This window comes from Lissotriton vulgaris, chromosome 2_1, assembly GCF_964263255.1.
Source record: "Lissotriton vulgaris chromosome 2_1, aLisVul1.2, whole genome shotgun sequence".
In the NCBI taxonomy this organism is placed as follows: domain Eukaryota; kingdom Metazoa; phylum Chordata; class Amphibia; order Caudata; family Salamandridae; genus Lissotriton; species Lissotriton vulgaris.
The window spans coordinates 1,503,814,089-1,503,838,665 of record NC_141687.1 but is presented as its reverse complement, the minus strand read 5'-3'; positions in this window follow the sequence as shown (position 1 = coordinate 1,503,838,665).

Below are 24,577 nucleotides of genomic sequence, written 5' to 3'. Positions count from 1 at the left end.
TGAAGCACACTGGAGTGGCACTCGGTCACTCCCAGTGGGGCCCGATGATGAAGCATGTCACCGACCAGGTCGGTGAGTGAGGGCTTTTAAACACACCAAATAGGTGTTGTTTTTCTTTGTGCTTGAGTACTCCTTTTTGTACTACAGTTAATAACACTCTTTTTTTGTTGTTCATGAGTGTGGAAAGACCACTACCAACTAATCCGTCCAGTAGACAGAAATGTTAAAGTGGTGAAACAGAACTTGTTACCACGCCCAAAAGACCTAATTTTTGGGCATTTCCCTTTTCAGGACGAAATCCCTCACTCACCCAGAGGTGACATGCTTCATCATTTGGGATTCTCCTTCCAGAGGAAAAACCTAGTTCCTCTGGGGGCTACAACCCCCTTTCTGAAAGGGAGGAGCTCAGGGATGTTTTATTGATGGAGTAGGATATACTAAATCCACAAATGATGAGCTAGTGGTGTGAATGAGGGTGCAGCGCAAAGTAATGCAAAAGTGAGGAGGTGTGATTAAAACTAGCTCAAGAACATCCCCAAAACTTTTATTGTGAGGTGTTCCTCACCAGGATTAAAAAAGCAGTGCACCAGTGGTATAAATTACAAACCGCAATGGTGGAAACTAATTGGTCAACATGTTCAGCCGTTATGCCTAAAAGGAGGCTCGGTTTTCTTCAGGACCTGTGATTCTGCTGCAGAAGAAAGTGAAAAGTGTAAACGTAAAAGGACACAGGGACAAACAATTTTGTCTTAATGTGCCTGTTTCTTGGAGAACATTACCTATAAACAAACAAACAAAATTTGTTAATGTCATGAACAAAGGTATAATTAATGTGTAGTTCTGTGTCACTCATACAATAAAAAGAGAAAGTAAAAAGTAAAGTCTCACCCGTAATTACTAGGTAAGTCTCCTCACCTCTACCTGGCAACCGCTCAGGAAAGGGGCACCGCTCTAAAGAAATAATAATGGAAAACACATTCTGAGAATCATGTCTCATAATCACAACGGGATGTACCTAATGTAAAATCTACCCTAAAGCAGCCAAAATATCTAATGTATCAAGAGCTAAGCTCCAAAAAGGGAGACTGTCAAATTAAGAAGCAAAACAAAAGGCTGTTAAGATTCCAATCCTATTAGGATTGAACAACCTTCTTTGATGTCCCTTGATGCTTAGTCACATGCCTTACATATCTCTATTTTGATCGTAATGGTATCTATGTAATAGAAGATCACCATAATGAGATATACAAAGCTAGGGCCATTTTCATTACAACGATTTAGAGAAAAGGCCAAAAGAACAGTCCGAATACCAATGTGGTCATCCGAGTGTGTTGTATTTAAAGAGACATACTCCAATTAGCAAAGGTACATAGAGATTGACCAAGTTCCTTGTCATTAGTTCGACTGCGGCATCGGGAACGATCCGTTAACAATCGGACCCCTTAAGTGTGTCTTATTTGAAACGCCACATTACATATACAAAATCACTTTGAAAACCCAAGTCAAACGGCATCAAACAGAATAAGCACAGCATGAGGAATGAACCGATACTAATCGGACGACCTCTGTATGCCTAATTTTAGAAACCATATGTCTTGACAAAAGTGTATAACTGACTAGCAAGCGTGTGAGCGCGTAGAAGGGCTTATCTGTCCGTCGGTACGCCAGCAGCTTGTTGAGCCTGAAGCCGGAGGTACCGGGATGTAAAAGCACGTCTCATTTCAACTGAGTCACTACTCTAAGAGCAACTAATCAATGTGTCGAGGTAAGGACACGAGCGGTATCTTTCCACAGTTCATAGCCCCCAACACCCAACTGGTCAATAAAGGACTTCGAACACAGTAATTTTGTGTGGGTAAGTCAAACTTTGGAAGAGGACTTCTCAGTCATCTTAAAATAAAATGCATCAGGGTTTGATTGATCAAAATCAGTAAAATAAGAAAACTTTTTTAAAAGAGTTTTAGAGATGCCTTCAACAGGTGCGGGACAATGTTCCCACTGTGTGTAGTTTACTACATTTTAAATGTATTTATGCAGAAAGTGATTTCCAAAATGCTGGTAACAGTATAAATCACCATAGTTTGCAGAATCTAGATATAAATCTTCAGCATCAAAGGCAGCATAATATTTCAAATCAGAAAATAAAGCCTCTACGGCCCGGACGTCCCAATATTCAGAGCGAATATTTTGTTTAACCACATCCCCCATAGAAACACGAAGTACATTGGGGACATTAATAACCTCTGTGGGCCCATGAATCTGGAACTTTACAGCATCCCATACAATCCCATCTAAAATGGGCTAAGCAGTTATATTCACAAATGTCTGGTCCCTCTTCATTATGTGTGACGAGGAGTGGGGAGCCAAAGTTCCATCAATTAGTCTAATTGTAGTTCTTTCTTGAACGTAGTGTCCATTTGCAAAACGAAAAAAATACACCACAAATCCCATGGACATGAATAAAAAAATTGAAAAAAGCACCAGCCAAATGTAAGTCCAAGGGGGAATCAAAAAATGTTTTTTAAACCAGGTAGCAAAAATTGAAACTTTTGAAGGGGATATTGACGTGGTAGACCCAGTGTCAAATGAAAAACGTAATCGATTAGCCACACGGGTCTCCAAATCAGGCATGGACAAGTCATATGGGTAAGTACATTTAGTATCATTAAGAGGATCACCAGCACGTGGATTCAATAATGGATCCACAACTGTATTCATCTCAATGGCAACATCAGGCCCGATGGCAGGATCCGGGGCCAAAACAGAGTGTCGCGCCATTGCTGGACACAAGACCGCAGGTTTCATACTAAGAAGGATCGGCCACCCTGTGTAGTTTGACATTGTCAATGGAGATGTACCTGTTCCCTTTTCGCCCAGGAAGAGGAGGTAAAATTACTGTTCTTGTACCCTGCACGCCACGCACCGGAACTGGAGCTCGATAGATGGGACAGAATTCCTTCTTGTTCTCGATCTTCTCTCGGAACAGTTCTCCAACTCGGGGTAGCCAGCCAACTACCGGAATCTGCAACGCAGTATCAGATGTGGAGGGCAAATGTTCCTTTGCAAGACTGTCTCTGGTCTTTTGTAGGTTCTGTAAAACATTAGCATGTTCATCTACGTCAAAGGATGCGGCAGCCGCCACCATGTCAAGACTCTCAAGGTCCGGAACAAATATTTTGAGGCCAAAGAGCATTTCATATGTGGTCTGCCCACCCAAAGACCTTCTAGGGAGAATACTTAGTGCAAGCTGTATGCTATTGAGGTGGGTTAGCCAGTCTCGGCCAGTACCTAATACCTTAGCTGTCAAGGATTGCTTTAAGTCACGGTTCATTCGCTCCACAACACTATTGGCCTCAGGCCGGTATGGAGATGAAAATTTGACCCGGACCCCCAAAGAACTCATGGCATCCTTGAATACTTTAGAGGCAAATGCTGGACACTGGTCCGAATGGAAGGTACCACATGCAAAAATTCCCACAAAGACACGCAAATCCCTTACAACAGTTCTGGAATCAGCACTGCGTTGCAGCCACAGCCACACAAAGCGTGTGCATGAATCAACTGCAACTAAGATGTACTTATACGCAGTATCAGATGAGAAAGGACCGCAGTGATCTAAATAAACACACGCAAGCGGTTTATTAGATATGTACAACTGAGTCTGGGGTAGGCATGTAGCAGTAGAAGGTTTCATCTGCTGCCAAATTTCACATTGAAGGACATAATCATGCGTCTGTTTGTACAAACCCGGACACCAATATCGTTGCTGGAGAAGAGATACAGTAGCTGACATGCCAGCATGCGATGAGGCCATCCCTGCGTGGGCTGCTTTAATCAAAGGTCGCAAGCGATCCGCGCTGGGTATCAACCTGTCACCAACATCGTTAATTCTCACATAAGGAACTTTATCAGGACTTAAATTATAAGAGTATTTAGAAGGAAAACCTCTAGGACACTTACCTCCCTTCTCTGTTGCGGCAATAGCTGCAAAGATGTCATCATCAATCTTACTTTGGGAACATGTAACTGCTGCTACTCATATGTTGCAACCGCTGTCTTAGCCGCTTCATCTGCGAGACAATTGCCAACAGCGTGAACTCCGACACGCTGGTGACCCAAAGTATGAATTACAAAGACAAGTGGCAGGCGTTCTTTAAGCTCAGCCACTCAAACTCAGATCATTTTATGTTTTATTGTGCAACCCTTGAAGTCACGATAATGATTTTGAGTCCAAAAGGGTAGATTGTCATTGTATGATTTAACACAGTAGTAAGAGTCACTCACAATAAGAGTAGTCACACTGGAATCTGCGTACCCCAATGCAAGCATCAGAGCAAAAAGCTCTACCAATTGGGCAGCACAGTCCCTTAATGTCTGTGTATGCACGACATCGGACTTGAATTCACCATCCACCATTGTACCTACCACAATTGCGCAGGCCAAAGAATATGCGTGCTTTGAACACATTGCCGCTTGTGCGCTCCCGTCAGTGTAAATGATACAACGGAATTCCTCAAGTGGGCTCATTGTCAGAGGAGCTGGATGAACAAATTCATACTGCAAGAACTCCTGAGTCTGCAGAGAGGAATCAAAAATGAACGTGACATCCTGGGATTGTCAAGGACATGGCCCATTGTATCCACCGCAGATGCAAAGCTTTGGAATTTGGTACACTGGCTTTCGTCAATGCCTCCAAGGCAAGATAAGGAGTAACAACCAAAATGCGCTTTCCCTGCAATAGTGCATGTTCCTTAAGAATCGTAATTTGCACTGCTGTCAAAACTTTTTCCAAGAGCGAGACTATGCGGTGGGCAAAGACGCCTGGACTGTTCATATAGCCCATAGGCAAATGGCAATTTTTTTGTTGTTTGCCACCACTGGTAAAAGCTGTCCATTGACTACTAAGAGGGGACAGACTGTGTGCAAAAAACCATTGGATATGTCAAGTGTGGTTTTGAAAGTTTTATGCACGAGACTACCCACAGGAGCTGAACTGTGAGTATTCTGTACCACACCCGTACGACAATGAGAGTTTAAGTGGCGGTAATACAACACCAAACGGTATGAGCCATCCTGCTGGGTCACAGTAAAAAGAGGGTTATTCATCGGAGGCACCGATGTTTCAATCACACCTTGATATTCCAATTGTTCAAGGATTTCTGCAACGGAAGCTTTTGCTTCTCGGTGCATGGGGTATTGGGGTTGAGGCTGTGGCATTGACCGCAAAGCAATCTCATGTCGAGGGAAAAGTTTGTCCCACCCACAGTGAGTATGGTACAAAGCTGGAGCAAGCGCTTTTGCCCAATCTTCTGCAAAATGCAGCGCCTGCTCTTTTGGCACTGTGTGCGCGAAACTAGGGAGGATTACCTCCTTTCCTTGTGGAGCAGCTAAGACAAAGGGTGGGGGCCAGTCGACCTCTACCAACAAAATATCATAGGTAGTAGTTAGATGTTCCCAAAAGACCCCCTTTATGGTACATGCTATGTCACCTTCATTTACAAGGACAATTTCATGAAGGGTATATGAGTTCCAAATACATTATTTTAGTACACATACAATACTTCTTTAGTGAGACTTTGATCATGTGCGCTCGCTCTTTACTTCCTGGGTGAACGCTTATCTGTGAAGAGGCCCTCTCATTATTGGCACCTGAGATGGGCAACACCAAAAACAGCCAATACACAATTTGCTAACTCTGGCCAATGACATAGCTTTCCATGCCATTACTGATGCACATAAAGATTGTCATTCTCTAGGACATTCTTCTGCTACATATGTATTGAATTGGGCACATATGCCCTGAGTTAATGAAGCGATCAAAAATGAAGCAGTACTTTTTGAAAGTCTGGAGAAAAATCAGAAGGGATCTAGAACTTGTGCAGAGTACCTCAGTGAGGTTTCATTAACTTAAAATACCATGGTTTGTGAAGGGACATTTCTACGCATCATTGCATGCCATTTCCCATAGAATGTAAAATAAAATATCCTAAATTACTCTTCAAAAATTCTTTGCTTACCAAGTGGCAAGAATTCCAACATGGAGCATGTTACAGTGCAAAAGTCACAAAAAGTGTCGCCCAGCCTACTCTCAAGGAAATGTTTCACATCCACACCAATTACGCTGAACACATGCTAGACAAGGGTGTTTTCAGACTCCAATACTCTACAGCAGTCACGTTTTCCTGTAAAAACCAAAGCATTAGGGGTGGGCGGACATCTCCATTCCGCCCACGGAATGTGCGGAGATTTGCCCTTCTGCCCTACGGGATACCATGCATACAATCAACATCATTGAAAATTTGTCCTTTGACCCTCACCACCAAAGACTAGCCACATGCGATGTGGTATCATTGTATACCTGCATCCCCCAACAAGAAGCTTTAACGGTGATAACACAATGTCTTCAACGACGCCCTGCCCCAGTACAAGTTCCATCTGAATTCATCGTGGCCTTGTAAGAATAGCCATGACCAAGAATTTTTTTCTATTCAACAATAAATTCTATCTCCAGACATCCGGGGTAGCTATGGGCGCTCCATTTGCTCCTGATGTGGCTATTCTTTACATGGCGGCCTTCGAGGAAGATACTGTCCCAAATCAAGTAAATCCATTCAGAGACCAAGTGGGTCTCTGGATGCGTTACATTGATGATATTCTTCTGATTTGGAATGGCAATCTGGATGAATTATCCTCCTCTTTCACATGGCTGAATCAACAATCCGCACATTTGAAATTTATGATCCAATCTGACAATCAGACCATTAACTTTTTGGACATCACCATCTATCAGCAATCAGGAATACTACTTACCACACTGTACCGAAAACCCGCTGAAAGAAACTTGTTGTTACAATACAACAGTCACCATCCACGAGCCCACGAGCGACAATCTGCCCTTTGGGCAATTCCTACCTATCCGGAGGAATTGCTCCAACAAAGAACATTACTTCACTGAATCAGAGGATCTTGCCAACCGACTGCAACAACAAGGATATCCATGACGCCTGGTCAAGAAATCACGCAAACGTGCCTGGTGTTACCCAAGAGAGGAATTACTTTCGCCCATAGACAAAAGTGACCAACAAGAGAATAGGATCGTCTGCGTAACTACCTTCAACACCAGGAGTAACAAGATCAAACGCATCATTAACCATCATTGGCAACTGATATCGGACGACGTCAACCAGTCCGATACACCCTTACACGCTTTTAAAAAAGCCAAGAGCATCAAGAACTTCGTTGTACGGTCACTACTACCGGCAGTTCAAGGGGTGGGAGCGCACCAGATCAGCCCACTATCACCTCATTGTGGGATCTGCCCCCAGTAGTTGGCCATTTTAAATGCGGCGACTGTAAAGCTTGTGACTCTGCAATCCAGACTAAGGAATTCCAACATCGTCAACACAAAATCAGGCTAAAGACACATAGCAACTGTAATTCCTCCAATATTATTTATGCTATAACCTGCCCGTGCCAAAAGATCTATATTGGTCAAACTCAACAAAAAGCCAAAGCAAGGATCCTACATTACATGAGCAGGATCAGATGCGAGGTCCAGGGTGCACCCTTAGTTGACCACTTTAACTTGGCAGCACATCCCCCGGATAGCCTGAGATGGGTGGTTATAGAAAAAGCTGTTTGGGACCCCTTGGGGGCAACATCTCAAGTATCCTTAACACACGCAAACTTAAGTGGATGTACTTCTTTGATTCCATTGACACAGGCCTTAATGAGCATGACAGCTCTTTTTCACAACTAGCTACATTACCTTGAGGCTCCCCAGTATCCAATACGCAATGTACACTATGTTTACATTGGCCTTACCCTCTTGGGAGTGGTACGCCATATTAGTGATGAATATGGATACATACTAATACCAGCATTAACCAAACTGGCCTTTACCCTCATGTGAGAGGTACGCCATGGTGACTATAACTGTGTTATAACTAGAGGTATGGCCTTTACCCCTGTGTGGGAGGTACGCCATACAGATTGTTTTTATTCAACGGCATGCAATAATGACGTTGCTATTTACTGACATTGTTATGTCCCCACTATTTTTCACCTTACATTGATAAGTATTCGATATTTACCCCTCTTACATGGCTATAGCCTGTGATCTGTGTTTTACTGTGCACTTACATGATATTGCCCATCGAGTATTCTTTCATTGACGCTATGCCCATTATTACCCCTGTCTAGTAAACACCCATCGTAGACTGTAAAATATGCCTGCGCACACATTAACCATTAGAATATCCGCAATAACAACAGAGAACAACCATAGTCTTTTCTCTAGCTTCACACGCCTATCCTGCGTCACGTGGTACGGTTACCAAGGTGATTTTACTATCAGGAAACCAGGCTCGCCATCGCGAGTATGAGTGGCGTTTTCGGTCCTGATTCATTCGGCGTTACGTGAGTATTCTCCAGACTTCTTTCAATTGTCCATAGTCAAAGCTCCCTTCTACTCACGGGCGCCAATATTGATTCCCCGTAATTCTCTTTAACAGATACCACGGAGTCTGATTACCCGCGGACAACAGTTCTGACACCGCACCACCCTCGGTAAGCCCTCGGCTACATTTAACTATGCGATGTTGGTCCGGTTTTTCTGCTGTATTAGCATCACAGAGTGATTAGTTCCCCCGTTTATTTTCCAGACCCAATTGCTTGACCTTCATTCAAGTATCCTTTATAACTCGTGCCTTTGTGAATTCACCTATTGGGTAAGCCCGCTTTATTTCATTCCTAAGCGGTAATCATAATGTAAATGGTCCTTGTACCACTCAATTCACGTTTCAGACACGCACTATGTGACGGGACCCTGTGTGATGTCAATTCCTGACCATGTGCCAATCTACAAATCAAGGTACCGTTCAATTACTGTTTTTATGTCCTGTTCTAGAGATGGCCATCACCTTCCCTCGTGCCAGTTCTCTGATCCTAACACTCTATTTAACTCAATAGACCGACGCTCCAATGCGCCAGCATGATTTAAATCCATTCTTTAATTGTTCCCACGTACTGCATTATTCTATCACAGAACTTCCGCCCGCCGGCGGTACTGTACGGTTACGCTTGAGGAGCAAATAATTTATATCAAGAGCGATAACTCCCCAATTGACCTTTGTGTGCCTATATTGATCTTACTTAGGGAACTACAATACATGTCCCACCCCCATGAATAATTCTTTATTTTATATACAATAACTAGGTTGCCTGCCCCCTATCTGGTCCTGAAGAAGACCCCACAGCAAGGGCACGACTAATCCCTGCGTATCTCTGAGGGTCGAAATGTCGACAACAACCTATTTCATTGTCAACTTCACGCCACCATTTTTACATTCATTGTATTATGTGAAGTATGATGTTTTGATTTAAACGCCGAACTATTGGTCCTTTTGTTCTGTATATAATTCGCCAGTATAGTTTTGTCAACTGGCTGATTTTACTGTCACTAATTCCTTCCATCACCACATCCTCACCTGATCACCACTTCCCTCCCCCCTTCTTCCCCCAGATGAAGCCGCGATGGGCAAGGATGCGACCGCAATAAGGTAAGTTTTATTTAAGTTTAATTTTAGGCTTTTAAATATAGTTTAATAAGGCGGGCGGGAGGCGGGCAGCGGCTAGCGGGCGGGCGTCGCGTAACGGAAATATTGCCTGGGAGGCACGGAGATTTATTCAATCTCCGTGCCTCTTCAAGAAAGTCCCTTAAGCGACTTCCACCCACCCCTACCAAGCATGCAGTAGTCTGTACTTTTTTCACATTACTATCAATATGTGATCAAAGATCATCACATTTCTTGCCTTTGGCATCATCACTAAGCAAACATTCTGTTAACTGTCACCACATGGATAATATGGCATTCACAGCCTCTAGGATTGAGAACCACTGGCTAAATGACACAGTTAGTATGACTTTTTCTTTGATGCCACACAAAGCACAAAATGACAAATATTTGCATTTTAGTTCCTGCGCATAAGGAAACAGTGCACCAGAATGGACTACAAAGTCAATAGCATTCTTCATTAACTAGCAAGTGGCAAGGATCTCTTACAAGGAAGCACTTCAACTCAGGTATCGATTTTGACAGGCCATCATACAACCTTTTTATATACGTAGCTGAATTACAGCAAAAACCCAAAAATATCACTCCAATCTTTATTGAACTTGGTAGGAATATTTTTTCGGCAGCATTCCAAGTGGCACTCATCTATTGTCAGATGCTTGGTGACAAAATTCTTTTCACATACACATGTCACAACATCTTGCATTGAATGTTTAAAGTCTGGGGTGTTTGGCAATTCACCTACAATCAATACTGATTCGCTAAAAAGGGGGGCTGATGTATCAAAGGATTTCACCCTTTCTCTGTTTGTGGGTAAATGTGATGGTTCATATTAAGAAAGATTCTTATGAAACCAGCCATTTTACCTATCAGTAAAATCAAATGTAGCAAAAATATCAAATGTGATTTTTGATATTTCCCGATTCTCTACAGTTTATAAAATAACTAAATAAGACCTAAAATATACTTCTAAACACTGAATCTTTAGACCAAAGACCACAAAACTAAAAAAACAGTAGGAAGAAGAGACAATGTTTTGGTAACATCTCTAAACAATAAAACTCAAGCAGAATAATGTTAGCCCAGTCTTTCTTGGTGCTGCCTTGTATAACAAAGTTACATTGTGTTGGCCCCTTCAGGAAGAAATAAAAATGACTCTTTCTCTCATCTTTTCCTTTCTTTGAATGGCACTTAGTTCGTGGTTGCAAAGGTGTTTTTGCAGTGTTTATATGTTTACACCGGTGATGGCTATTTTCCTTTTGGTGGGTTTTATCAGTTATTATAGGGTTAAACCTAAAACCAGACAGCCTAATTATGCCATTCAAATCCTGTGTTATTTTTTTTGTTAACAAGACTCTCAAGTTGGCATCTAGTTTTCCTGGGCTTCATGAGGCGTCTAGACTCATTATGCTCCAGAAGTCAGAGGTGAAGACAGCTTTTCTGATGCGTGGTCCAAAAAAAGGAGCCTGTGATGATGTTAGGAAATCCACGGCTTGTCATATGCCCTCCCCAAGGTCTTCCAGACGTATCAGTCCTTAGTGACAAATAAGCAGCATACTTTTGCTCTGATTAGATTGTGGCTAGGCATTGTACATCACCTTATCACTTTCCCTACCATTAATCAACGGCAAAGAGCGTCTTTTCCGTGCCCTCAGCACTACATGATTTTTGCCAATTTTATGTGTATATAGGGAAGTCATTTTTAAAACCAATTTTAATGGCATACAATATCGGGGATCACAATGCTGCAATGTATTTTCTGTGAACTATGGAGTCACCTGCAGTATGTTTTAGCGTTATATCTGGAAAGCAATACATGCTAGTGAAAGTATTCTTGATTAATTGCAGCACTGTTTTGTCTGTGTGATTCTGGTCCTGCGTGTATATTTTAATGTTTTATATTGTTTTATGATGTATTCTATTTTAATAACCGCGCTTTTATGACCTATGCTGATAGGTCAGAAATAAAGAATTTTGAACTAAATGTGCCCAAAATGAGAATCTGAACACACACAACTTTTTGATTATGCCTCGATTACATGCTAAAATACTGTGGTAAATAGAGCAGTAGGTGAGTGTGGTGTACAAGTTAATAATTGGAATATTTGCTTTTTCCAATCTTCATTTTTATCTTATGCTTTCTTAATTGTCTGTGTCTTCTGGCTCTCAAAAGAACATGCAATTATGCTGTGCATGTGGCTCAAAGCACCATAGGACTTCATTTTCATCACACTACCATACGTTGTTCCCTTGTTATTTGGATTCCTTCCTTCATGCAGAGGTTCTGAATGCTCATAGGGAGTGATGTTTGAAATGTGGGGAGAGCTCCATAGCCTCCAAAAAGAGATTGAAAAGCAGAGCGCTGACTGAGAAGCACACTTTCAGCTGGGGGAGTTGCCTTGGAGCACGTAAGGTATCACTTTCTTTACATTGTATTACTGCAGTTCATAGCTTCTTGCATTCAACTTGCTTAGCACTGAGGACAAGCCCATTGATGCCTCTCAAACAGAAGAGTGCTATAAGCTAAACGTGGGAGATTTGCAGGGGCCAACTAAGAACCCAAAGCAGCCCTGGCAATTTTCTTGTGTTGACCCCTGGGGAGCCACTGCCTGAACTTGTGAAGCTGGAAATGCTTGCTAGCTGCTTTTGTTACTGGGGAGAGATATTGCAGCACTACTGCCAACTCGGCCACCAGTAACCAAGCTGATCCCCACCGCATCACAACTGGTACCCACACTCCCAATTTTCTTGGAAAGTGCCCGATTCCTGGTACGGCCAGTCCAGCCATGGAGATTTGGCTCTACAATAATTCCTTGTTCTGGGCATTCCTCGATGCTGGGATGATAAATGCTTGTTCTGGAGCTAAGTTGGCCTGCATTTTTTTCCACTCTGCAGCAGATCAATATGAAAAGTAGCAGAAGCTGCAGTTTTACCAAGGAATTAAAAAAAAAGAATTTTGCCTACACATGGGCATTAAAGTCTGCAGCGCTACCCAGTTTGTGTGCCGTGGAGACTCATAACTAAGATTTAACACTGTTTTTGGTCAGAAAAGAGACGCAAAATGACTCTAAATCTTTGTTCACCTATTTACTTTCCAACGTAAATCCTATTTTACCCTGGAAAATTACTGCTTTGCATTACTTACCGACAAGGGTGCATACCATAGGTGGTGTATGGTCATTCCCATGTAACCATCCAAGGTTTCACATGGTAAGTCCAATTTACCTAAAAAAGTAGACAAGGTTTAGCATCATAAAATAGCACCCATTTCAGATAGCCGTTATGAAGGAGAACTGCTTTTATTTCTATTTGCATGTATGCTGCACTGTACAGCAAACATACACATTGGTAAAAGGTTTTAAGTTAGACTCAGCATAGTATTTTTTACTGGAAGAGATGCCTTGCAGCACAAAATCTTTGCTAGACTCAAGGAGACACTCTATCAATATGGTGCAAAGGTGTGTTTGTGGCGCACAGCTGCACCTTTCTGCACCGCACTGCGTGAGAAACTTGTAAATCTGGCCCCATGTCTGCCAAGAGTGATTGAAAACCAGAGCTCTGTGTAAATATTGTGACATGAACAAGTGTGCCTGTGGCAACGCCAGCTGACTATCTTGAGAGAAGGCCGATGGCAGGCATTTCTTCAATCTTGACCCAGTCTTAAAACGATGATGTAGAAGTCAGCAAAAAAAAGCAGGGATGGCCATTGTCCAATGAAAATAAATATACAGTATTGAACTTACTAAAAGAGGTACAGCTCTTTCCTTCTCCTGTATCTCATGTTCTAACTTTGTTTTTCTAAAAGCATTTATATAACTCTAGACTTGAAGATACAAAATAAGAAGTACCCATTCTTGATGGCTACTTAGGGGCAAATTTACAAGGAATTGGCGTAGGGCATGTTAGAACTGGGGGTCTTTAGTTGGCTGACGAAGGTACCTTAGCCCATAGAGAGACCCTTGCTTCTAGACGGGGAAAGGAGGAACATACTCTTAGATAACCCCTGCTCACTCCCCGGTAGCTTGGCACGAGCAGCCCAGCTTATCTCCAAGGCAATGTGTAAAGTAGCAGTATCTTTATTAAGAAAAAATACAATGAGACCAAACAATACAAATATCTAGTGTATGCATATTCGTATTTCACTGGGCTGGTTATTAGGCCAACAATCGCTTGTAGGTTCTTGCCGCATTACTCAGCAGTACACAATGATCTAATGCAGTCCTAATGCAATGCTATGCAGTTCGTAATGCATTTCCTAATGTAGAAGTAAGACAGTCCCTAATGGAAGTACGCATGTGGATCGTAAAAGCAAGTAATAATGCAGTTCGTAGTGCAAGTAATAAGGTGGATCATAAAAGAAGTAACAATGCAGTTCGTAATGCATGTACTAATGCAGATCGTAAAAGCAAGTAATAATGCATTTCGTAATGAAATCACTAATGCGGATCGTAAAAGCAAGTTATAATGCAGTTCGTAATGCAAAGACTAATGCGGATCATAAAAGCTAGTAATAATGCAGTTCGGCACTGATCGCCCTGGCAGTGAAGATCTCTATGCCACTCTTTGCTGATTCACGGTCAGCGACTGCCAAAATATGCCCCCGATACTGTTATGAAGTAAACAAAGTGCAGTTCCACGATCTGACTCCGGTACTGCCACTTCTCGGCGACTATGGGGAGCAATACTGACTTGAGCGGAGGCTTGCGCTGCAAAGATGGGAAAGGCCAAGAGCAGTCTCTTGTAGCACACACTCCGCCCCAGGTGGAGACACACGCATGCTCGCTGAGCGTTACATCAGGGGGCAATCCCTCTCTCCTCTCCTCACGGCTTGGGCATCATGCTGTGCGGCTACGGGTTGATGGCAGCTGCACCTCGCAGTGAGAGTCGGGCAACCAGGCGACGGCCTCGCAGCTGATCGGCTCCCGGTACGACTCCCTTGATCTTGGGCAAAGGACCTCGGACCCACGATGCTGAAGGTTCACAGGTCTCCCCTTGGCAAAGGCAGGCTCAGGCCGGCGTCTGTGATTTCTCATGGCTCCTCCTTGGGACGACGGTCCGGGCCAATGCCGATAACAATCACAGCACTTCTGGTCACACTGTAGATCGAAGCAAAGTGCAAGACTGCTCCAGGGGCACAGGGTCACAGGGCAATTCTTACAAAGGTCTCAGGTTGCAAAAAGCACACACACACACAGCTTCACAGAGACACACTGGAAACTTTGATGTTGCTGTGTTTCCACAACAGGGAGCAAGCTCCTCTTGTGCCCTTGGAGACAAGTTACTTCAGGACACAGCACACAGCAAAGTCCTTTCAAGCAGGGGACACAGCACACAGCAAAGTCCCTTGTTCTCTCCTTAGTCAAATCAGCAAACTGCAGGCCAGCCCCAGAACACACAGCTAGGGCAGTCCTTCTCTTCAGTCTCTTCAGCTATTCTTCTTTGGCAGAGGTTCCTCTTGATCGCGAAGTAGTTTCAATCCTTTTTCAGGCTTGAGTTCAGTCTTGAGTTCAGGCGTTTCAGCTCTCACATTTATACCCCTAAATGCCTTTTAAGTTTTGTGTTCAGGGGGCTCTGAGCCCAGTCGAAACCAGACCTGGGTGTCTTCCTGCCAGTGCACACCTTTTTTTTGTTGATAGTCAGGGTCTGGGTCCCAGATGCTCCGCAGGAGGTGAAACCATTCTTTTGTGGCAGCAGCACAGCCCTCTTCGCATCAAAAGGACTACTCCTCCCACCACACCAAATGAAGGCCAGCCTCTTGCTGTCCCACCTACTCCTCCTTGGTGTCAGGACACTCCCCAGACCCTGTCACATCTAAACCCAGACAGTCAATACACAACTAGTCAGAGGCACGTGGGATGGTTAGGACAAGAAACCAGCCACTTCTAAAAGTGTGGTTTCTAAAGACACAATTTGAAAACTATCTTCACAACAAGATGTGTTATTAAATTCTGAGTTTAGGCACAATAACCTCCATCTTATGTCTAAGAGAAGATATGCTGGAAACGTGTAACACAGCATTCCCCGTTCTGTCCTTCGTGCAAGATGGCCTTGCAACAGTGAAAAACTAATTTGAGAGTATTTCACTGTCAGGACATGGTACAAACCTCAGTACATGTCCTACCTTTCACATACACTGCACCCTTCCAAGGGGGTACAATGGGCCTACTATAGGGGTGTATGTTGTGCATAAAAAGGGAAGGGTAAGGCCTGTCAAGTGGGTGCACTCGTCAGGACAACAAGGCAGTTAACAAAATACGCGCAGGCATTGCAGTGGCAGTCTTAAGATCTCTTTTTGGTGCTACTTGTGTGGGTGGCACAATTAGTGCTGCAGGCCCACATGTAGCATTTGCATTACCGGCCCTGGCACACATAGGGCACTTTACTAGGGACTTTACTAGTAAGACAAACATACCAATTATGGACAACAATTACCATTACACTTTATACAGGGAGCACCTGCACTTTGACACTGATCAGCAGTGGCAAAGTCCCCAAAGCATCTAAGTCGGCAACACAGTGTCAGAAAAAGGTCTAGGAGGAAGGCAAAAAGTTTAAGAAACTTTAGCCAAAAAGTGCCAAGTTCAACACAATCTCCTCCCATCCTAAAACTAGGGTAGGCCCATCAACAACCTTGATGGACTCCCCTACTTGGGGCGATAGAACCCAGACAGGGGTCTATTAGAGCAGGGACATCCTCATGTTCTATGCGTTCCTGACCCCTTTGGTTTACCTCCAGCTCCTCTGGGGAAAAGCTCCTCCCTGAATGGTTACTACCAGCCCCTGAGACTGGTCCTCCCACCGGCAAATCAATTCCCTGGGTCATCCTCACCATCACCGGTCTCCTGAGCCTCTTTGGCTTCCCATAAGGCCATCAAGGCCATTTGCAGCTTCTCCTTTTTGGCGCTATTTATCATGGGACATCCCCAAGCTCTGAAGAATTGCCTCAATTGATCAACTTTGTAGGTAAGAGATGCCTCAATATCGAATTCCAATTCTGCAACCTCACTGGCTACTTGACTCATTTGAGACATGATGTATGGCTTAAAGGTCGCTCAAAAATAGAACCAAAAATAAAAAAACACAATATAACGTTGCGTTGTGGTCTGTGCTAGAACTAGTGATGAACACGAATCACTGTGAGACAATTAAAAATACAAGTTCAAATCCCCTACCGCTGACCACCAATGTTAGAACTGGTGGTCTCTAGTTGGCTGGGATACATACCTTAGTCCAAATAGGGACCCTTGCTTCGAGTCAGGGAAAGAAGGGACACACTCCGTTAGCTTGGCACAAGCAGCCTGACTTATATCCAAGGCAATGTGTAAAGTATTTGCAACCACACTCCCAGTAACACAGTGATAACATCACAAATGGACACCACACGGATTTAGGAAAATATCGGTAACTTTATCAAGAAGAAATATGATGAGACCAAACAATAAAAATATCCATCATATGTGTAATATTTCACTGTGCCGGTTATTAGGCCAGCAATCACTTGTAAGTTATTGTAGTATTAATGAGCAGTTCATGATGATCTAATGCAGTCCTAATGCAATGCTATGAAGTTTGTAAGGCAGTTGGTAATGGAAGAATAAGACAGTCCTTAATGCAAGTACTAATGTGGATCGTAAAAGCAAGTAATAATGCATTTCGCAGTGCAAGTACTAAGGCGGATCGTAAAATCAAGTAATAATGCAGTTTGTAATGCAAGTACTAATGCGGATCTTAAAAGCAAGTAATAATGCAGTTCATAATGCAAGTACTAATGCGGATCGTAAAAGCAAATAATAATGCAATTCGCAATGCAAGTACTAATGCGGATTGTAAAAGCAAGTAATAATGCACTTCGTAATGCAAGTGTTAATGCTGATCATAAAAGCAAGTAATAATACAGTTTGGCGCGATCCCTGTGCTAGTGAAGATCTCTATGCCACTCTTGGCTGACTCGCGGTCACCGGCTGCCAAAATATGCCCTCAATACTGGTATGAAGGAAATAAAGTGCAGCGCTACCATCCAACCCCGGTACTGCCACTCCTCGGCAAGTAAGGGCTGCGACACTGACTTGAGCGGAGGCTCGAGCTGCAAAGATGGGAAAGGCTGAGAGCAGTCTCTCGTAGCACGCACTCCGCCCCAGGCGGTGACTCACGCACGCTCGCTGAGCGTTACCTGGGGGGCTGCAATCTCTTTCTCCTCTCCTCGCAGCTTGGGCATCACGCTGTGCGACTTCGGGTTGATGGCGGCTGCTCCTCGCAGTGAGAGTCTAGCAACCGGGCAACAACCTCTCAGCTGATCAGCTCCAGGCGCGACTCCATTGATCTTGGGCAAAGGACCTTGGACCCACGATGGTGAAGGTTCACAGGTCTTCCCTTGGCAAAGGCAGGTTCGGGCCGGCGTTGGTGATTTCTCATGGCTCCCCCTTGGGATGACAGTCCGGGCCGATGGCAATAACAATCACAGCACTTCTGGTCATTCTGTCGATCGAAGCAAAGTGCAAGACTTCTCCGGGGCACACGGTGATGGGGTAATTCTTACAAAGGTCTCAGGCTGCAAAAAGCACACACACACAGCATCGCTGAGAAACACTTGGAAACTGAGTTTCCACAACAGGGAGCCTGCTCCTCTCGGGCCCTTGGAGACAAGTTACTTCCGCACACAGCAAAGTCCTTTCAAGCAGAGGGACACAGTACACAGAAATGCAATGCTTAAGGGACTGGTGAGGTCCTCCTATGGGCAGCAGTCCTAATAAAGGAAGTCATGAAACCAGGCCTCACTTTTTACACATATGCCTTTCGCTTTTGGTGAGGATCTAGGAGAGAGAAGCTGCCTGCAGGGAAAGGCTCTGCTAGAGCCAGGGCCAGAGGCTTTGGGACAGGAAAAGAGACAACATTGTAATGATTTTGCACAGGATGGCAGGAGGAAGCAGACTTCTCACAGGCCCTATCTGACATGTTTGCAAGCGAAAACAGGAATACTGTTTCTCTTCAGTCTGCAGCACTTCTTGAGAATACAGTAGCGTAAGCATACTGGTCATGAATCAACATTAAGATCAGGCTCTGATTCTGTCAGCAAATTAAATCACATACATTCATTGTGTTCAAAGTAGCATTAGCATAATGAATAAATAGTCACACTCAGCCCATAAAGTCTGTTGCTGGTATATGGGGGCTGAGCAGAGTAGGTCCGGCTTGTGGGGCAATCTACCAGTAGCAGAAGGACTGGTCTGAGAGGTTAGTGGGTTGGTTATTTTTGGCAGTTTGTGGCCTATTTTATGATCTGGGGGGCTGTGTTTTTTAATAATTGATTTCCTTGATTTACCACAACATTTGCCTACAGCAAGCACAAATGCATGTCGTCTCTCATGCAGCATGTCTCTGAAAGCTCAAAACTGCTCTGATTTTCAAATGTGGCATTTTCTCGCAATCTGATTTGCTAACAGGAACACATGCCTGAGCCTATTTTCTGTCACAGTCAAACCATGGGGCTGAGAAGGGAGTCAGAGGTTCTGCCTTCTGTCATCCCATTAACGTGACCTTAAAACTATTAAAAGAGGACAGCAGGTACTGGAAAACATGTGAATGAGCAAGGTAGCAAAATTATTTTGCATTCTTATGAAAAAATCGGTCGGTGAGATAGGGTTCTAGTAGTGCTGCAGTGAATATGTTTTAACCCAATAGTCATTCGAGTCCCTCTTTGTTTGTTCCTGAAGAGATAAACTACCCTACAAGACTGTTTCTCTTTGAAGAAGGAATCCCCCACCCATAGTCTTAGAAAAAAATGTTTTCAAAACTGCTCGTTGCAACAGCCTATCGTAGCAGAGAAATGAATGCTTGTATATGTCTGCAGGTGTGCAGAACTACATGGTGTATGGGACTGGGGAGTGGCGTTAGTGAACTCAATGAAAATACAACTTTCAATATTCTTCTGAGGGAACCAGTAAGCATTTTTAGATAGAGATATGCAAGGTCAGTGCTTGCATTAGAGGGGGCAGCAGAGAGGGAGACAGAAATGTCAGCTGCAGGAAACACAGAGTATGGCCTGGTACTAGCACTGGATAGAACTAACGGCAGTGTCAAACTCTGAGTGGTATTTAGAAACATTTTGTGCTGGTCTAGCTCTGCAAAAGTGATGCTAACCAGCGCAAAATAATTTTTTGCTATATACTTCCCAGCGCAGAACTTGTTTTGTGCTGAGAAGCACCCTCAAAGTAGCCCAAAACAGCGCGAGGCACTGCATTACATTACTTAGCGCTGAGGGGATATTACATGGGTGGCACATGGGCGTTCCCGTGCAACCACCAATGCCTTTTTACGCAAAACCATATTTACAAAGATTTGTAGACATGGTTTTCTACCAAAGGGGAATGCCTCTTCAAAGTATGTGCTAACAGGAGGAATGCTTTAATTTCTCTGTGCTTTTCCAACTTTGCTGCTTGCTCCACTGTGCAGTATGCATACAAAGTGGGAAAATCTGTCCATCGTGTCAGGGCATAGTACTTTGTACAAGAAGGCTGCCCTTCCAGTACAAATCCAATGCTAGACTCATTCACACACTCTAGCGTTATGGTGCTAAGGTGTGTGCATGGCGCACAGTCGCTGAAATCAGCGCTGGCGCAAGGGAAAGTGGAGGAGAGAGGCATATCTTTGAAGATATGACTCTCTCCTGCTCTCTCCCTGGCACGCATCGCAGCACAGCATCGAAGGGGCTGTGTTATGTTGCATGCCTTTTTTTTAAATCTCCCCCTCTGTGTTTTGCATTGTAGTGATATAGCGCTTCATACCCTTATCTAGGTGCTAAATGCCATGCATTTTTGTGCCTGCAAATGCGTTCACTGATATGTGTGCTGTTGGATGGGTGTGTGTTGGGTGCAGGGAGGTTAGGTTTCTTTCCATTCCCGACCCAAGACAGACATGTCCTACCAGTTTGTTGAGTGTATCATTTTTAAGTCAAAAGTGCTTAATTTTAGCTTCATCCACTTTGAAAAAATCCTCCAGTTCAATTTGAATTCACGGAGAAAATACATTTCCATGACTTCTTTGGTACATATCTTTCTCACCTACTCTAACACATTGGTGTGTATGGTCATTTGTCCACTTCAAAAGCTATCACTGTCCAGTTCACTAGCATGCCTGTGTATTCAATGAAGGAGTAACTAAACCATAAGAAACATCTGTCTGTTGATGATGCCCAGAATCTCCCAGTGCCCAGCCTGCCACTGAAGCCCTGCAAGCTGAAGGGGATGCTTTAATGCGTAACTGATCGCAGGAACATACTGAATTGACTGTCTTCCTCAGCCATCTCATTCCCTTTCCTAGATGCAAGAAGAAATCTTGCTAATATTGTGATTCTTATGCAGGAGAACGAAAGAAGATCTGATGGCACCGCATATTGGATAAATGTTAGCAGCTCTAAATTTGAGCAGTTTGCCTGGATTCATTTTAGAGCACCAGGACAATACTGGGGTGCTTGAATAATGATTTCAGTAACTGTGCGGCTCAGTATTTGTATATATCTAACAAAAGGATCCATCACAACATCACAAAAATTGCGCATGACATGTACGACATATTATTTCATGAATGAAGAAGTGGCAGTGGTCCCAGTGTCACCTAAGCACCCCCCCCCCCCCGCCCCCATAGGCGTGACACTTCTTGCAGCTGGAAGAGTGGTCCAGGACAAATGTAATATGGTAGCAGCTTCCTGATCTTGAGCTGGTATTTGCTAAGTTGTATTTACATTTAGAATCAAAACCTATATTTAAAACAAATAGGAGCTCTCAAGTCAATCTGTGAAATACAAGTAACCTATCAATTTCTTTTTTTCATTAAATCCTTTTTCTAGTTGATTGCCATTTATTATATATTCAGGACTACAAATAATAGAATGCAATGGTAAACAGGAATAAAAGAGCTACTAAACCAAACAAAGAACAGCTTTAAGTTAATCCAATTTTGCATGAATGTGGAATTCTGCAGATTCTCAAACAAGTGCAGACTGTAATGTATTGGTACTTATGTTCAAACCTAGTTGGACATCAGTAAGGGGCTTTACAATGTACAATTGTGCATTGTATATTGCACAACACTGGCAGTAGGCAGAATTGAGAGTAACCTTCTAAGAAAGTATTTGGGAGCTGCCATTCATTTTAAAACATTAAGCACTGCAGGCTTCACATCCAGATCATCAACCTCAAAAGAGGCAGTGCTCATAAGAAGCACACTATTTTGCCTGAAGGATAACCAGTTACTATTGAAGCTTTACAGCTAATCCAATCAACCAGCTTTTACATAACCTATCATCCATGACACACACACAGACTTCAACATATAGCACAACACAAAGCACATTGCAAATGTAGCACAAAGACAGGCCACAGACACACAAATAAGTCATCACGATTACAGCACACAGAAGCCAAGCACACTAAGCATAGAGCACACAGTTGTTCACACAACAAACAATACATACACATCAAACACAGCTATATGTTCAGCTACATTTTGTCTCTCCCCCTAACTGATGCAGGTGCAGAACCTGCTCCTATGCATAATTACTTATTGGTGCTTCATCGAAAAGCCTCAATTTTCAGTGAACCTCTACTGTTAGAAAGCAATCTACTAGTAACCAGGTGTGTACCAATCTTGACCTTCAGCCCCAACAGGTCATTGAGAATATCGCTTTCACACGTCTTACACCACACACAGTGGCTAAGGATTTTTTAATACAGATACGTCGTCAGTTCTCATTCATAATACACACAATGGTTGAATCAGCAGTAGTAAAAAACCATTGCTGTTTCCGCCCAACAAAAACTGGCCATCAAAACACTGTATTGTTTTATGAGTGTCATTTCAGTTAAATTGACTTTCTAACAACTTTAATTGAAAATTGGCCTAGGGCTGTAAAATGCACTATTGACTCACTTGCCACATCCTTTTTTGAGCATTTTCCATGCAGTAGTGGAAATGGGCGGAAAAATTGGTAGCAGTGGGTTGCATTTGAGAAGGGAGTGGGTGGCTTTCTGTGAAACATTTTGGGCACATATACTTATTTGTTCCTTTATTTTTTTACACATAAATTACTGCTCCACTCTTTTGAAAACAAACCTCAAACTGTTTTAATTTTTTTCAAACGATCAGTAAAACTGCTCCCTCATGGCTATCTAGAAAAATGTGCCTGATGTGGGGATAATCGTATTGCTGAATGCATCACTTTAAGGTATATATTAATGAACTGCTTGATTAACTTTTCAATTATCTGTTTTTTAAAATGGTCTTCTTCTTAAAATGCTATTTCACATCTTGTTTTTTTCAATTTATACTTCCCAATACAATGTATCATTCCTGATCCACTTTTTATATCACCAAATCGCTCATACATCTGTAGCCCAGGCCTTGTTACTCTTCTGGCCCCTTGATACTAGTGGATAAGTAATTTAAAAACAAACAATGTCATCGTGTGAGACACATCAGAAAGTACAATGACACATTGAGGCTAACACTGAACCTAAGAAGGTGACCCAGGAGTACAAAGAATGATTCAAGGGCACTTACAGAGGACCTCCAACACTGTCACTGCCACAGGAGAATCAACAATGACAGGGAGCATTGATGTGGCCACAGTGAAAAATAGGCACTCCGACTGAGACGCTAACCGGGAGACACTGGCACAGAGGCACTAGCAAATGGGCACTGTCAGAAAGATAATGAGACAGGCAAATCAACACCTACACTAGAGAATTGGCATAGGAAGTACTGAAACAGGACCACCAATACTAGTATGGGAAATGTGACATTGGAGCATGGACATGGGGCACAAACACTAATGATGGGACACCGACACAGGACAGTTATGCTGGAACACCGATACAGGGATGCCAGGGAACAAGGATATTTACACTAAGCAGTCGGACATAAATTTAGAATATTACATGATATAATGACACACGCACTGATTGGAGGACACATCCCTTGTGTACCTGTGGATGCTTATAAGGTTCCTGATCCTGGGACACTGACATGGGGACACTGCCACTGGGACACAGACACTAGAACACTGAAACAGTGACATCAACAGTAGCATAGGGATTTTGACTATGTGGCAGTGGTAGTCGTTTGTTGCATTAGTCACAAACACTGACACTGGGATACATTAGGATGTTAACACACAGTGATTCTGAGACAAGCACATTTCCACTGGGGCCCAGATAACGGGGGAAATTGACTAAAGACACTGGCGCAAACCTTGATGCTGGTCTAATGTCAAAGGGCAGTGACTTTAGGAGATTGGCATAGGGACTTTAGGATATTAACACTTAGATATTTCTTCTTGAAGACACCACTAGGTCATACAAGGACAGAATGCTTGTTTCCAGTACAGAGAAGACTGGGCCCAGCATTTCAGGCTGGTATTTTTCCATGAGGAGCAGAGTCAAGACTGATTTGCATATCGCTGTGTCCAAATTGGAGTGGCATAGTGAGCAAAAGAACAATGGATTAAATCCAGATCTCTTGACTGTGGTAAGTGATTGAAAAGTTTCAGCACTCTGTTTATTATCTTGTTGTGTTTGTGATACAAGAACAGTAACACAAGGGCACTTCATGGGGGGATGCAACATTCAGCTACTAATGTGTGGTTGCTGAGTTGGGTAACTGACACTGGGATGCGGACACAAGGGAGCTGACAAGGGGGCACATACATAGGGTCACAGACACAGAAATTTGCACTGTGACACTGACATGGACATTAAGCACTGCAACACTGACAAGGGGTTACTGCCCAGAAACACTTTTTGGGTACAGAGACAAGTCAAGTCAAGTCAAATAATTTATATAGCGCGCTACATACCCAGAGGGTCTCAAGGTGCTTGAGGAAGGGTGGGGAATTACTTGTCGAATATCCAAGTTTTAAGTTGCTTTCTGAATGCTAGGTGGTTCTGAGTGAGGCGAAGGTGAGTGGGAAGTGAGTTCCAGGTTTTAGCTGCCAGGTAGGAGAAGGATCT